This window comes from Anabrus simplex, chromosome 2, assembly GCF_040414725.1.
Source record: "Anabrus simplex isolate iqAnaSimp1 chromosome 2, ASM4041472v1, whole genome shotgun sequence".
NCBI lineage: Eukaryota > Metazoa > Arthropoda > Insecta > Orthoptera > Tettigoniidae > Anabrus > Anabrus simplex.
Genome location: NC_090266.1, coordinates 465,445,561 through 465,461,591, shown reverse-complemented (window position 1 = coordinate 465,461,591; position 16,031 = coordinate 465,445,561).

Sequence of the window (16,031 nt, the reverse complement as noted above, 5' to 3'; positions counted from 1 at the left end):
AATAGCCTGTTCTGTTGTTTGTTATACTTAAGATTTTTATATCTCAATTTTGAATAAGGACAGAAATAAATTTTACAAATTTGTTATGTTAAATGCTGCTCTAAGTAATTCCTTGTCCAGTCATTCAACCCAGGCGCTTCTTATTGCTCTGTGAGCCACGGAAACTCCGTAAGAGCACTAACTACGAACAGATATCACAACGAATGTCCGCATCCTGCTATCTAATGGCTGGAACGTTACTCAAAGCCTAATGACATTATTTGCCGAAGTACATCGGCAGGACACTGCAATAAACAAAGCAGAGGCTGAACTGGCTTTTGAGATATACAGGCCAGCGGCGCATATTCGTTTAAATGAAAAGGAAAAACCACGGATACAAACGCATTTAATCCTAGCTTGCAACATGTTAAAAGGGCCAATGTCTCTTTTAAGTACTAAACGAACAGTTAACGTTTAATTAAATAAGCCCTTGCCAATAATGTTAGATTACCAATAAAGATTAGAGACCTGACAATTTTTAAAGAATACGATAGAAAAAAAATAGCGTTTAATAAGGTGACTTCCACAAAGAAAGTATGAAGTTATTTCAAGTTAGTTGTTGAAAAAGAAATTGGAAAACTATAAGCAAAACTTCAAATGCTCATAGCTCAAAAACAGGTTTTTTGACATTGGCCCTTTTAGAACCAAGCCACAGAATTGTGTTCAGCCCTCAGCTTAGAAATTTGGATGGTCATGAGGTCATCAACCTCAGTGACTTAAATTAGGACTATTTACCATTATAGCATCATTTTCCTCACGGCCATCATCCACAATGACTTTAACGTAAGTTATAAAGTTAGTTGTCAGTTCGTAACATAGTCCCAGGCCACATCGATTCATTTAAGGATCCATGCCGTACAACCACTGTGTGGCACATACCGATTGGACTGCCTTAATTATACCAATAGTCTAGAGCTCGTGCTACGGGGCTCGATCATCACGAATCATTATGATGGCACATGCAGTCTCACATGGAAACCGATTTTAGGGATTTCCAGATTTTATTTGTTTCACTCTAAACTTAAGACAGTGGTTTCTAGTAAGGATGCCCCTCAGGCAGTTGAGTTAAGGTCCCGAAAGCCAGTATCCCTCATCAGCGTTATGACTGTCATTGTTTGTTTTGTTTAACGGACAAGATTGAGTTCGTTCTAAATGATATGTGTCCTTTCAACTTCATTTAAATTACCTGAATAAACTTCGATTTCTTAGACTCGATTCATCTCATTTAGTAGATAGATTAAGTTACTGAAACCCACCTCTTACCTAAGCAAGTGACGAAGAACCCGTAAATAGCGTTGGTTACTGAATGCAAGATTCGAAGCAGTGTATCGATTCATTCAAGTGTCCGAGTGAATCGATTCACAGGAACGGCGAGCTCACGGCACACGATTCAGCTTACTCCCAGGCTCCCAGCGGACAGTGCTGAGTGGCGCACTCACTGGACGTTGACCGGGAGCCGAGCTCCCGCTGCAGCGAGACATACAGTGAGCCATGGCACACCGAAAGAATCGTGAACGAGCACGGCTCAGTGAGAAACAAGATACACACGGCTCCTTATCGGCACACTGGACAATGGCGGAGAGCCGAGCTTCCGCTGCAGCGAGACATACAGTGAGCCATGGCACACCGAGTTCAATCATATGTGGACAGTAAGTGAGCCGACTGATGCAATAACTTAACCAACAGTATGAATCAGAAAACCAGCGGGCTACTGTACATCTCGGGTAGCCTATACAAAATATGACGATTTTTTAAAAAAATCCTCAGCTGATAGAAAAATACACATTTTCAAAAATGTGTGAGCGAGTTGGACGTGCGGTTAGTATCGCGTAGCTACGCGCTTGCATTAGGGGGATGGTCGGTTCGAATCCCACCGTCGCCAGCCGTTAAGATGGTTTTCCGTAGCTTCCCCATTTTCACACCAGGAAATGCTGGGACTGTACCTTAATTAAGGCCATGAAAGCAACCTTCCTAATCCTAGATCTTTCCCATCCTGGGTCGCCGGAAACATTCGATGTATTAGAGTGACTAGCATTTTTTCTAAGAAAGGAGTTCATAGTATGAAGACCAGATGGCAGCAGCGAGCACTGAATGCTGTTGCTGTTGTCTTACCAGTACATACTACACAGATGCAGTAGGAGCGGTGACTAATGTGCCGTGAATCGGATCACTGCATCGATTCAGTAAAGTGAACGGAATCAAATGAATCGAATGTCCCATCACTACCCGTAAACGACCCATGAGACAGATCTCATACCGATTGCTAATAGGTAAGGAAGGTAGGTATCCTTTTATGGACCTTAAAGGGTTCAATATATACCCTGATAAACATCACACAACCATTTCAGTCTCTTGATCCTCTACCCGAGGAACTGGATGATAAATAATGGTAACGTCTTGATTTCTTTCTTTGCAATTTGCTTTACGTCACACCGACACAGACAGGTCTTATGGCGACGATGTGGGAGGACAAAAGACAAAACAGCCCTACAACCAAAGGTACTCCTTCCACCCCGTCAACATCCATGCGTACCAACCACCGTTTATTTTACGTGGGCCCTCCCCATCACATTACCACAGGCATCAGGAGTACCTTAGGCTCAACCTCAAAGACATGACCGACCTATGGTCGTGCAAGTTGTACTTGCGCCTTGCAGTACGTACCCATGGCCAATAGGCAGTAATGTTCGGTCTTTGAATGTTAAAAGCTCAGCGTAAAATCGTGACAAATCGTATATATATATATCCCATTATGTTAATCCACATCACATACGAGTGTTAAGCTATTAGCTCCAGTTAAGAATTGCTGGTAAATCTAAAACAATGAACGTATGTTGAACATTAAAGCTTGAAATTTTCTTCACCAAACAAAAACGAAGAATAATTCATGCAGTAGAGGGTTAAGGAACAGCCGCAGTATTTCCCTGGTGTGAAAATGGGAAACCATCTTCAGGGCTGCCGACAGTGGGGCTCGAGACAACGATCTCCCGAATTCAAGCAGACGCTGCGCGATCCTAACCGCACAGCCACTTGCTGGGTCTTCTTGATTTCTACTTACGGGATAGTTAAGACCAGGATTTAAGGCGTGCATAAATATGGGACCGCCGTGTAAGTTGATTTACTGGAACTTCAAAGAAATTATTTTCAGGGACAAATTCCAGCACTCCGGCGCGTCTTCAAATCTATAAAAATTGAGCACACACAACATTCTTATTTACGACTCTAAGAAAGCTTACAAACCAGTCCGGTTCCTTGTCTGAATGGTCAGCGTAGTAGTCTTCGGATCATAGGGCCCGGGTTCGATTTTTATTTTACAATTTGCGTTATGTTGTACCGACAGAGGTAGGTCTTACGGCGACGATGGGATTGGAAAGGGCTAGGAGTGGGAAGGAAGCGACCGTGGCCTTAATTAAAGTATAGCCCAGGCATCTGCCTGGAGTAATGCTTGGCCAGGGGATTTTAGCCGCGTCTGGTTAATTTCTCTAACTCGGGGACTGGATGTTTATGGTTATCTTAACATATCTCTTCATTTACAAACAACGTATCACACTACCAACAATGACAGAAATACTCAATAGTGAATAAATGCCTCCACATAGGGTTGGTGTCGGGAAGGTCACTTGCTAGAAAAACTGAAATTCAATTAGTGTCGACCCCTGATAATTGGGAAAAAGGCCAAGAAAGAGAAGAGATTGTCTTCACCTCTTCTCTCCACTGGGGCGTGATAGCCGAGAGCTGAATTCACTGGCTTCTCGTCAAGCCGGCCTTGGTTCAAATCCCGCCCAATGCATGCTTTTGAAATCAAAAGCCACGTTCCCGTGGTACGGAGGTTCCGCACCTATGATCATGGGAACATTTTAGGTCTAGGGAACATGTTATATGTACATGGGGGCTCACCCGTTTTCTTTAGACCTTCCATATTTCTGTACAGAAAGTGTGATAAATAAATACCAATACTAACACTCGCGTGAAGTTAGATATGTTTCTTCGCCCTTAATGAACTAAGTTAACTTCGTTCTAACTACCAGACCATGAGCAATTCTTCGATAAAGTAGGAAATCGAAGCCGCACTTTGAGAGGAATCGAGTAACGTTAACCACAGGAGAATTCAACATAAAATCAAGCAAAAATACAGGACTGTTAAATAAGGCAATAAATTTGACTTTCTATACCGAGCGGCGAGAGAGCTCAGGTAATGACCATAATGCCGACAATTAACCAGTACTCCTGACAAGTAAATACAGGAAAGCTCCACTATATGCAGACATAAATCTCGCAACTCGTAACGGCGGTACAAGATAAAATGTAACTGGGTGCAGGTGAGAACAGTTTCATTGTGATATGAGAAGTTCCCGACTGATAACGCTTCTCAGTTCCCTGGTTTCGCAGCCGTCCCATTTGTTTTTTTGAGAAAACGGGGAACAGCTTGATATTTCGTCTGAATAGCGCAAGCTAGGTAGAGTCAAGGCCTCGAGGGAAGGCAACGGCAATTCGAAACACGTAATTGAATTCCACCATGAAAGGCACAGACGGTTGAGCACTATCAATTAGCATATAGATTCAGCTCCCGCATTTTCTTCAAGGGTAATAAAAATATGCAAAAATGAATGGATTCTATTATCGATGTAATCTCTTCAGGTAATGACTTCTTACAATTTACTATTACCTTTATTTCAACAACAGGAAGAAAGTGAGTCGGAAGTATGAGGGAACAATCATACATGGCAAATTCAATAGCCTCGTAGTTCTCGCTCCAGACAGATAAATAGCCATCGGAGAAATGCGTAACACTGTATGAACATTTGGAAGGACATGCAAAAGTGAAGTAACGAAAAGGAAATTTTAGTAAAACATTTTTGTGGAACTATTACTAGGGAGCGAGCAACCAACAGCATTACCTTAAGAGTTCGTGTCTTGCTATGGTGAGAAGCAATAGCTCTGGGCTAAACGCTGATAAAGAACAAACAGTATACACAGCGAGTATTCGGACATTTCAGCATTTTCGATGTAAAAGTGAATACTTCCACTCCTATGGGTACGAAGTGAAATGCGGCATGCCATATGTACAGTACCAACCGTTAGTATGTTGACATTCATATTTTCGACCACAGATAGCGTAAATGACACCCATGATACAAAACGAACAGGAGACCGGTTTACTTCTTGTGTCTGAGTAGAGAGTTCAGTATTGTTTATCTTTCAAACCTAGCAGTAAAGTGGGACCAACTGTTTACTTGGAGACCGTAAGTATTTTTATATATGATATTTTACTTACAACAATGACTTACTTACGTCTGATTTCCAGTTCTTTCTTTCACCCAAACAGATATTACAATGAGGAAAAGGAAATAGTATTCATTAGATCTTAGGCAAGCAGTGATTGCGGCTTTGAAGAAAGGCAATAGCCAAGGACAAGTTGCAAAATACTTTGGTATTTCTAGACAAACTGTAAATATTTGGAACAGAGTCTACAGCAACCGCGGAACCTTTTAAACAAGCCTAGATCTGGTCGCCCTGGAACTGTTACCCCTGCTGTTCAGAGAATAATTAGAAGGCAATGTGTTGCTGATCCTCGTACGACGGAATAATTTAGAAGATCAAACTTGGCGTAATTACTATCAAAGAGTAACTCAAATACCAAGGTTTAGAGGGTTGACGACCAAGCAAGAAGCCCTAGATTTCAGCGAAGAACAGGAAGGCCCGACTTACCTTTGCTAAGAAATATGGTGCCTGGACGAACAAGGAACGGAGTAAAGTATGTTAATGGGTTGGGGTTGCTTTTCTCGAACTGGAGTTGATCCACTGGTAAAAATTGAAGGCATCATGGATCTATTTGTATATGAGAGGACCACTGAACAACGTATGGTACCGTATGCTAAACAAAACATGCCTCGCGGGTAGTTGTATCAGCACGACAATGTTTCTAAACCTAACCCCCAAGTTCTTCAAAACATGTCTCAGCAAGAAAAGAATCACGGTTACCGACTGACCTAATCAAAGCCCTATCTAAATCGAATTGAACGTCTATGGGAGCAACTCTAAAGGCGTGCTAAACGCAAAATATACAGAAACAATGAGGCATATTTCGGAGCTTTAAAAAAAGAACGGTCCAAAATTCCTGTCTTATACCTTGAGAAATTGGTGGGCTCAATGCCAACTCGATTTGCAGCAACTGTACATGCAAATGGCTACCCGCTTACATATTAGATGATACGAAGTACATATGACTTCTGGAATGGTTTTTGTGCTTAGTTATGGGTGCGAAAATATTTATGGACTCCATGTATTACTATAGTGTAATTACTTGTGTTGTACATTTACGTTTGTATGAATGTGATTGTTTGGTTGGGTGTAGAAATGGTCAAATTGTTTGTATTGTACAAGTGCACGCATTATGTTAATAAACAACGAGATCAGAGCAATTTAATCGTTTGTCAAAATAGTCATGGCCGTACTATATTACTAGTGAGCTTAGTTCCGAAAACAAGCGAGATTTGTTTACCAGTCTCATTCTTGTCTCTTATACGAACACCTATTTTGAGAAAGTGGCTTGTTCTAAGCTCCAAAAGTATTCGGACACATAATGAGAGAGAGAAACAAATGAGTGGTGTGCGGTCACTCACGTGTTTCAGAACCGTACTGAGCTTCAGGAGTAAGAGTGACATGTTGCAGTAGGTGGACGACAGTGAAATTAACAGCAGAAACAAGGAAACAGAATGGGTCGCAACGGTATGGAGACGACACAGGACGAAAGAAAATTGAATATAAGGCTGCATAATCAATTAAAATCATTGAATGCGATAAGCTGGATTGTTAATAGACCTCTCTCAGCAGTTTACGACGTAATAAAAAAATTCGGCAAGGGACAAATCCGCACAAAACAGCCCAAGAACGTGATAAATGCAAATCCTCACACCATGCGATAAGCGTCGACCTATCGAAAAACCCCATTTCAGTGCTCCAAAGACTGTAGCTGAACTATAGAACATCAGTGTCTCACTTTTTGCGAGCACAGTGCGACGTGTCTGTAATCGTGAAGGGTACCATGGTCGAGTCGTTCGGAAGTTCTGGGTGAATGGCACGGAAAAGAAAAAAAACACTGGGATTTGCGTTGAAGAATGATAAGATTAAGGAATGTTAGGAAAAGGTGATATGGACTGATGAGAGTTAATTCAACGTGCCTGGTTCAGATGGAAAGCCGAAGGTGTGGGGGAAAGCGAACGCTGAACTGGAGCCTACGAATATCTTTCCAACTCTTAAACATGGAGGTGGTTCTGTATGTGTATGGGGCTTCACGAGTACACTCCGTGTGGGGAAGCTGCACATTGTGGTGAAATGGACCACATAACGTACTTGAACATCCTTAAACGAGAATCACCGGCCAGTGTGGAAACAATGGGGATGACTGGCGATTAGACCTTAATGCAAGATAATGACTCGAAGCATACCACTCATGATCTCAAACGACGGATGTTGTATAACACTGCCATACACCTACAAACTCCATCCAAATCCCCTGAATTAATCCCAATTGAGGAGAAAATAAGAAAAAAGAAAAATATGAAGCAGACATTATAAACAACGATCATCTCAGACAGGTTTGATGGGTGAATGGGAACTAATACTAATACCTCCGACGGTAACTGCACATTACGTGAAATCCGTACAACGCAGACTAAAAGAGATAATCAAAGCTAAAGGGTATCCAACAAAGTACTGAACTGACAAAATGACAGTGTTGAAGGGTTGTGTGTGTGTACATATTTTTGACTGGAACACTGTGTACGAATACTTTTGGCGCGTGACAAAGGAACATTCATTTATTTGTTTTTTCTAATGTTATTTATGTTTTCCTTACTTTCGTCATACTTCATGAAGATATAAGTGGTCGATATTTTGTATGACTGTGTATTCAAGCTTACATGTGTATAAAACGACCTATAAGAAACTTGCGGTGTTGAATACTTTTGTTGATTTTCTCTGTATACTGCATGTGCCAATTTTAGGCTTCATCATGATACTCAGAAGAATTAGCGATGACAATATAAAGAAAGAAAGAAAGAAAGAAAGAAAGAAAAATAGAGAATAACAAAGCAGTAACACATGGGATGTTCCTTGTCGTGACTGATCTCAACATAGAGGGGAAGTTAACCAAAGAGCACTCAGCGTTTGCTAGAGCGAGATAGGAGAGAAGAAAGTCGAAAACTGATGGTGCGTGATAAATGTAAATTACTCCAATCCTCAAAGCAAAGGGCTTTATAAAATCGCGGGACGAATACACGTCCCAGCAGAGCGATGACACGGAGCAAACTGGTAGATCTTCAGAGTGCAAGTGGCCCGGGCATGTTCAAGAGTACATTACTTAAACACCTCAATTATTTTCTCAATTCGCTCATAATGTGTACATTATATAGTCTCTGGCACGTGTGTCTGTCTGTCTGTCTGTCTACGGATTAATCTCAATACCCACCGAACGGAATTTGATGCGGTTTTCGGCCGTTCTATAGAACATTTATCGAAGTATGTTTAGATATAGCAGTTGAGACTTTCCCGGGAGATAGTGGGTTCGAACCCCACTGTCTGCAGCCCTGAAGATAGTTTTCAGTGGTTTCCAATTTTCACACCAAGCACACGCTGGGGCTGTACCGCAATTAAGGCCACGGCCACTTCCTTCCCACACCTAGCAGTTTCCTTTCCCATCGTCGCCATAAGACCTATCTGTGTCGGTGCGACGTACAGCACATTCTAAAAAAAAAGACCATCACGCCCAGCGTTATAAACAATGTCTATTTTCCAGGCTTGTAGACCATTGTCCAACAGCATACGATGGTCTCGGCGTTCCACCGAAAACTTCGTTCGGCATTTTCAAGTGTTCCGAATGACTTCGATGGCTACGAAGCTCTCAGTGGAATGGAGGGGTGTGTCCATGCTACCCTACTGGTACCGGTGCGAATTTAATTTACTAGGATTGTTGTAACCGTCCAGGCTTCTCCAGCCATACTAATTTAGTATACAATTATATTACGTGATATCACTCGATATCAAGGTTATCCGTCATCGGCAATTATTCGTAAAGATATATTAATTTAACTTCAATAATTTGTAAATACGGCTTTTGGAATCATATTGTATATATTAGAACATCATTTATTATTTACATTATTATATTATGTAGGATAGGAACTCATGTATTGTAAATATGGTCAATGTTGAGACAGAGTTGGTGTCATTTTACACGGAAAAGTTATTCTTGAAGCGGGGAAGTTGGATGACTCACGTGTTTAACTCATGAGCAAAGGTAGCAGTATAAAGCGACCCGCCCGCGAGGCTAGCAAGCGAGAAGACTACATCATCGCCACGCCTACAGGTTACTTGTGAAGAATGAAGAGAGGGAGATAAGATCTACGAATCAGATGCTTCGTTGTATAGAGATTTGGTATTGAGCTGTTACCAAGAGTGGGGAGAGCCCGGATATATTATCTAGCGCGGACACACAGAACTACATCCACTTTATTATTTTGAGACAGTGAGTGGTCGCTTCGAGACATAGTGATTTTTCATACAGTGTGTTGTCGCTTCGACACAGTACGTAGCTGTTGTGATGCTGTCGGATCAGGGTGAGACGAAACAAGCTTACGGCTTGTGATACATTCTGTAATTATTCTGGACGAAGAACTACGTTTAGTTCAAGTCCACGCAATTTGGCACAAGTCTGTACTGTATCAGTAGAATAGCTAAGTTGGATTGAGATTTCTGCTAACATGAAAAAATTCATAACTCTGAATGTTCTTCTCCTACGATCAACGGTGATCAATTTTCACAAATATAGGGCCAATGTGTAATTTAAAGACTAGGCAATTAGGGAGTGCTAGTCCAGATAGCACAAACCATATCACAGAAGGAAGGAAAGATGTCCATGGAGCCAATTCTACAACGAGAAGAGGGGAACGGGTAACCACGGTATATAGATGACCTCAAGGGAAGCTGTAATTGGTGAGCCTCAAATAGATAAAGCAAGCAACAGTTAATTTCAGTAACGTAAATTCTAAATCCCTCCAAACTACAAGGAACTTTTCCGATTCATCTCATTTTTGTATAATAAATTCATTTTATTTTATATTGCGTTAATTTTCTTTCTTAAGCGATACTTAATGGTTAATTATTTAAAATCCTACTCCTGTGATTTAAGTATAAGTCTCTATGCTAGTAAATATAAATTTTGCTTTAGAGTTTTGTTTAAAACCGTAACACTGGCGTCCAAACATTACATAGAGAAATGGGAAACCATGGTATGATAATTGATTCTATTTGCGTGGCAATTTGCGGGCAAGCCACATATAGTTTATATGCATGTGTCCCTAGGTATTAACTTTCGTCTCCTCAAGTGTGAAGTTAGGAGAACGAACAGTTACATTGTATTTCCATAAAGTTTATTTAATAGTATAATTTAGGACATAGGATGCTTTACAGAACGAATAAAAGAGTGAGTTTCAACTGTATTGTAGTTTTGATAAAATTTGGAGGGAGTTCATTCTGTGATAAGTTCTGGAGTGTAGGCAGGAGCAAGATTTTTAAAGGTTTAAAATAGCATTTATTTTATTGGAATCTTATTTGGCGATTTTTATGGGACAAAACGCAATACTTTTAACATTACCCGAAGAATGGCTAATACAGTTGGTTTTGACAACGAGATATGTGCGGTCACCCACCCTCGTACAGACCACGACAGTGTGCCGAGTATAACAACAGGAATATACCGCTGACGATGTTATTGGTTTAAATATTCGGGCTTTATATGATAGTGGCGAGCAGCAGTTTAAGAAGAATTGGTTTGAGGACTGACGGGGGCAGGGAGGATACGAATGTGAAAGCCGAAAGCAGTTACGTTTGTTTTATTCTCGAGGAGTGGGGGAGAATTCGGGATGCTAAAACGGTCCTAATGTTAGTGGGCCTGGGTATGATTTGAGTTGTGGTTTGTTAACTCGACGCAGGCCCCTATGTAGCGAGTTATTGTGGAGCTGGTCGTATTTAATAGGGGGTTATTCATTGTGGGTTGTTGAGGATATAGTTTTGGTATTAATTAGTATTTTGGGCATTTTTTAGCCTTTCTCGCGTGTCTGGTTCATACCTACCGAGTTGACGTATTTGTGGATACGTGTAGTTTTGTGTGTGATTGTAGAACTTAGTTGTGAGGGCTGCTGTGAACTCAAGTATGTGTGGTACTTTGGTATTGTCATGTAGCTCGACCAGAAAGAAGTGAGCGACGCACGGGAGACCGCATCGACCACGAGATGCGTAGAGAGCAATTACAGTACGTGTTCACATTGCGACGACGGCCAGTGGTCGTGGTCACCCGCCCTCGTGTGTAAGTACGTACTTACATTTTCGACCTAGTGGTCGTCCAGCGACTGGTCGCGTGAGTGGCAAAACATAGCTGCTGTCTGCAGGTTCATAGGTTCACATTTTTCTGTTTTAAACTATGGAATAAGGATAAATTAACTTAGTTGGAAGTAAGTTCAAGAGTTCCGCGAATTGAAACACAGCAAATGTCGCTGGAGACCCAGTGGTCATGACTACGATATCAACAGTCACGTAAAAGACAAGCTTTGTTTTTTGGTACCAGCACCGAAATTTGCACCAAGGCTCATGAGGCACTCCGACGGGTCAAAGATGTTATTTTATAACATTGGTCCTGATATGTGATACATGGGTAGAAGACTTCATGTATTCGCGCCATTTTTTATACCGAAACTGGACGAACGAATACTACGGAACTTAAAGTCCATGATAAAATCTAGCGATTTATTCTCTGGAGAATTAACCACAATTCCATAAAATTTGTGTAAAGACTCATTTCCATGAACCAAACGAAACATGCGTTTGCAGATTATGCCGCTCACTATGTGAAAGGTATCACACAACCTGGTGTCACATGTACCACACAGATTGATTAACCTGTGGATGAATTCAGACCCTCCCATCCACAGGGGGTACAATTCATTATTCCAAAGCCACAATCCATTCCCGCGTCTAGGTATCTCATTTTGGTTGCATCTTTCCGAGAGCGCTTTAGCCATGAATTGACAATTCAACCATCATGCACTCCCGGATCAACCTTCTGTGCAATGGGTCACTAACGAGTGAGTTAGCAACAGTGGCTGTATTTCTAGTGCACCTGTGCAGAGTCATTCGTATAATACATGTATTCATGGGATTATAAAGTAATTGTTGTTGATCTACTTTTACCGTACTTATTACTTATGAGCAGTTGTTATTCCACTGTATTTAACGTCATCTCAAATTCTATAAGTTTCTTTCACGAAAGAAAATTCGACTCTCTTGACAAGAATGAGAACGGAGGTACAACTATTTATTACGACTCATCCAGAAAAAGCACAACAATGAACAAAGGGCCTAGAGATAAGCACATTCTGAGAATGTTGACGCACTCTGCAGAATCACGAACAAGCCGTTCTAAACTCCATAAGAAAAGCGAGTTCTTAAGCGCTACGTAATTCAGTCTGAACTATGAGGAGTATCGTTTCCTTTTCCACGACAATGCCTTAAACTAATGTTTTCAATGAACATATTTAGGTGAATGTTAGTATGATACGTAAACAGAATTATGCCCTCTCAACATTTCCTACCGAAAATATGGACGGAATAACAATTTTAAGAACAAAATAGTTTCAACTTCTTATCACAAAGCTTAGCTACATTTACAGCCAACGGACATACACTATCGCTGAATTTCATACCAAGTTGTTGTTTTGTTGTTCTTATTCTTCTTCTAACTGTGGAATTAACCATTATGACACATATCGTTACGAAAATCTGGGTTAGCGGGTTATTTCAAAGTAGACAATGGCGAGTCCAGCGATGTTCCTGATGCTACAGTTGACAAACTGTACATCAATGCTTCGAAGTACGGGCATGTCGTGGAGAAGCGCTTTTCATAACCGCGCAAGTACTACGTCACCTTCCCCAAGCCACACATAAACAAGACATTCAGCCGCGTGACCCCTCTCATCAACAGGTCAAGTACTCTGTTGACGCACTCTGCAGAATCACGAACAAGCCGTCCTAAACTCCATAACAAAAAATAATCGCAGGTAATCTATTAAAATGAAGAATCTAAGCCTCGAGAGTGCTTCATCTTCAACATACTGTCACCACATCTCTCTAGACGGCCAGTCACAGTGACAGCTCTCGTTCAAACATCCAGGGGTGGAGAGCTACTTCATCTTAAGAAATCCTTACAAGGTATCTATTTGATTAGCTTTTGGAAGGAACGATTAACAGAAAATGTTTCCAATTTCAGTACGATATGGAATGCAATGAGATGGATTCCACGGTAGAATTGTCGTAGATGATGCCCTGGGCAAGTTGCCTGTGGTTGCTTCGCCAAGACTCTGTATTAGCTGGAGAACATTATTTCATTCCACCGAGTACCGGTAGCCTATAAATCCCGCCATCTCAACCACATGTTCAGACTATTATTATTGCTATTTGCTTTACGTCGCACCGACAGAGATAGGTCTTATGACGACGATGGGACAGGAAAGGCCTAGGAATCGGAAGGAAGTGGCCGTTACCTTAATTAAGCTACAGCCCCAGTATTTGCCTGGTTTGAAAATGGGAAACCACGGAAAACCATCTTTAGGGCTGCCGACAGTGGGGTTCGAACCAACTATCTCCCGAATGCGAGCTCACAGCTGGGCGCTCCTAACCGCGCACGGCCAACTCGCCCGGTCATATTCAGACTAAACACAGCGAAAAGTTTCAATCACCGAACGCTGGTAACTAAAGAAGTCCGCGAATGAACTAATTTCTGGAGTCAAAATAGGAGTTAAGGATTTATCAAATCTCTAGGGGACCTCACTAACTGGTACCAACAATTCGAGACTGCGGAAGGCAGTGCAGTTATTTCTTCTCCTCTTCTTCGTAAGGTTAGAACTAAATTCACGATCTCTAACACTGGAAGCAAGCAGCATATTTATTCACCTTATATATCCGTATAGCAGAAGGAATTTTCATACACCTGGAAGTATGAATACATATCGCAAATTTTACTAACTCTCTCGCAAGAATATACAAACACTCTACTACGATACAAAATATGGTTTACAGAATGATTTTTTAACCCTATACATTCAATCGGGAATTCTTAGTTAAATATTATGCAAATATTTACAGTTATATTCCAAGCGGAACCTGCTCTGGCGGAAAAACTCTAGGAAAGAGGTTTTTTGTGCTTAACGTCGCACTAACGCATCGAAGGTTTTCGGCGACGGAGGGATGAGAAAGGGCTAGGGTGGAGCCATGCCTCAAGTCTCAAACAGAATACGGGCGTGTCGTTTCTAATGAAGATTTTAGCCCTCCGACCTGTGAGGGTCTTGGGTGCTATTTCATGACTTGTCTAACTAGGGCTGCATTGATGCGAAGGTGAGGGGACCTGTTGGAACGGAATCTGAACTGGTCAGAATATGACCTGCGCCCTTATTGGGGGAGACTAGTTTAGAATGACCTTGGGTCGCTTTTAGCGGAGGTCAAGGGTATCATAAGTGCCCAACGTAGTGATGAGGGGATTGCGCTTGCGGATTAGTCCGGAATAGAATTTCCGGGAAGTCTTCTTTATTCTGGTACCTTTCTAAAATAAATACACAATCTGATTATTATTAACATTTTTCTATGGCCTACAATTATTAGCCCTTAGTTACACTTCATATCTGTGAAAAGAGCACATCGACAGCGCATACCATTTCAGAGATATTACGGGTGCAAATTTACGGTGAATCAACCTGTATAAATCAATCGCCCAAGTTGACTGAAATCTGTACAACATCGACCTTACAAGCAACATTTTCACGCCATTCTTCACAGGGACTTGCTGCATAAGAAACTGTATTACTGGCAGAGCTCATACCTCAGTCACATTCAAAGAGCAGTCAGAGAGAGACCAATGAAATTAATAAATTTGTTCTTCTAGGTTATACCACAAAACATAGCGCAGTGTAAACATTACGTCTCAGCTATATCTGGTCTTAGGCACTTCTATTCAGGTAATAAAGTAATTTGAAAATTGTAATAAGATACTGCTATTTGCTTTACGTCGCACTGACACGATGGGATGGGGAAGGCCTAGGAGTGGGAAGGAAGCGGCCGTGGCCTTAATTAAGGTACAGCCCCAGCATTTGCCTGGTGTGAAAATGGGAAACCACGGAAAACCATCTTCAGGGCTGCCGATAGTGGGATTCGAACCTACTATCTCCCGGATGCAAGCTCACAGCAGCGCGCCTCTACGCGCACGGCCAACTCGCCCGGTGACAGTGGGATTAGAACCCACCATCTCCCGGATGCAAGCTCACAGCTATGCGACTCTAACCGCACGGCCACCTCGCCCGGTAATAAGATACTGAGGAACAAGTGATGGAATTCACTCATGATTGACAGTGAACACTGCTGCGATCAGGCGTTGTTACAGTTAAGTCTTCCTTCAAATTACTCTCAGTTCTCAGGTATAATTTTATCGTGTTTAACCTGAATGAATTTGGAGATCGCTGGTGAAGGATATTATTGTTTCTAAGAGGAAGAAGTATAACTTTATAACAATTCCCTTTAGATATATTTCACACACTGAACTGAAAATGCTATTTGTTTCACGTCGCACCGACACAGATAGGTCTTATGGCGACGATGGGATAGGAAGGGCCTAGGAATGGGAAGGAAGCGGCGGTAGCCTTAATTAAGGTACAGCCCCAGCATTTGCCTTGTGTGAAAATGGGAAAACACGGAAAACCATCTTCAGCGCTGCCGACAGTAGGTTTCGAACCCAGTATCTCCCGGATTCAGGTGTTCTGTAGTGGTTCTTCAGTAATGAAATGAAATGGCGTCCGGCTTTTAGTGCCGGGAGTGTCCGAGGACAAGTTCGGCTCGCCAGATGTAGGTCTTTTGATTTGACGCCCGTAGTCGACCTGCGCGTCGTGATGAGG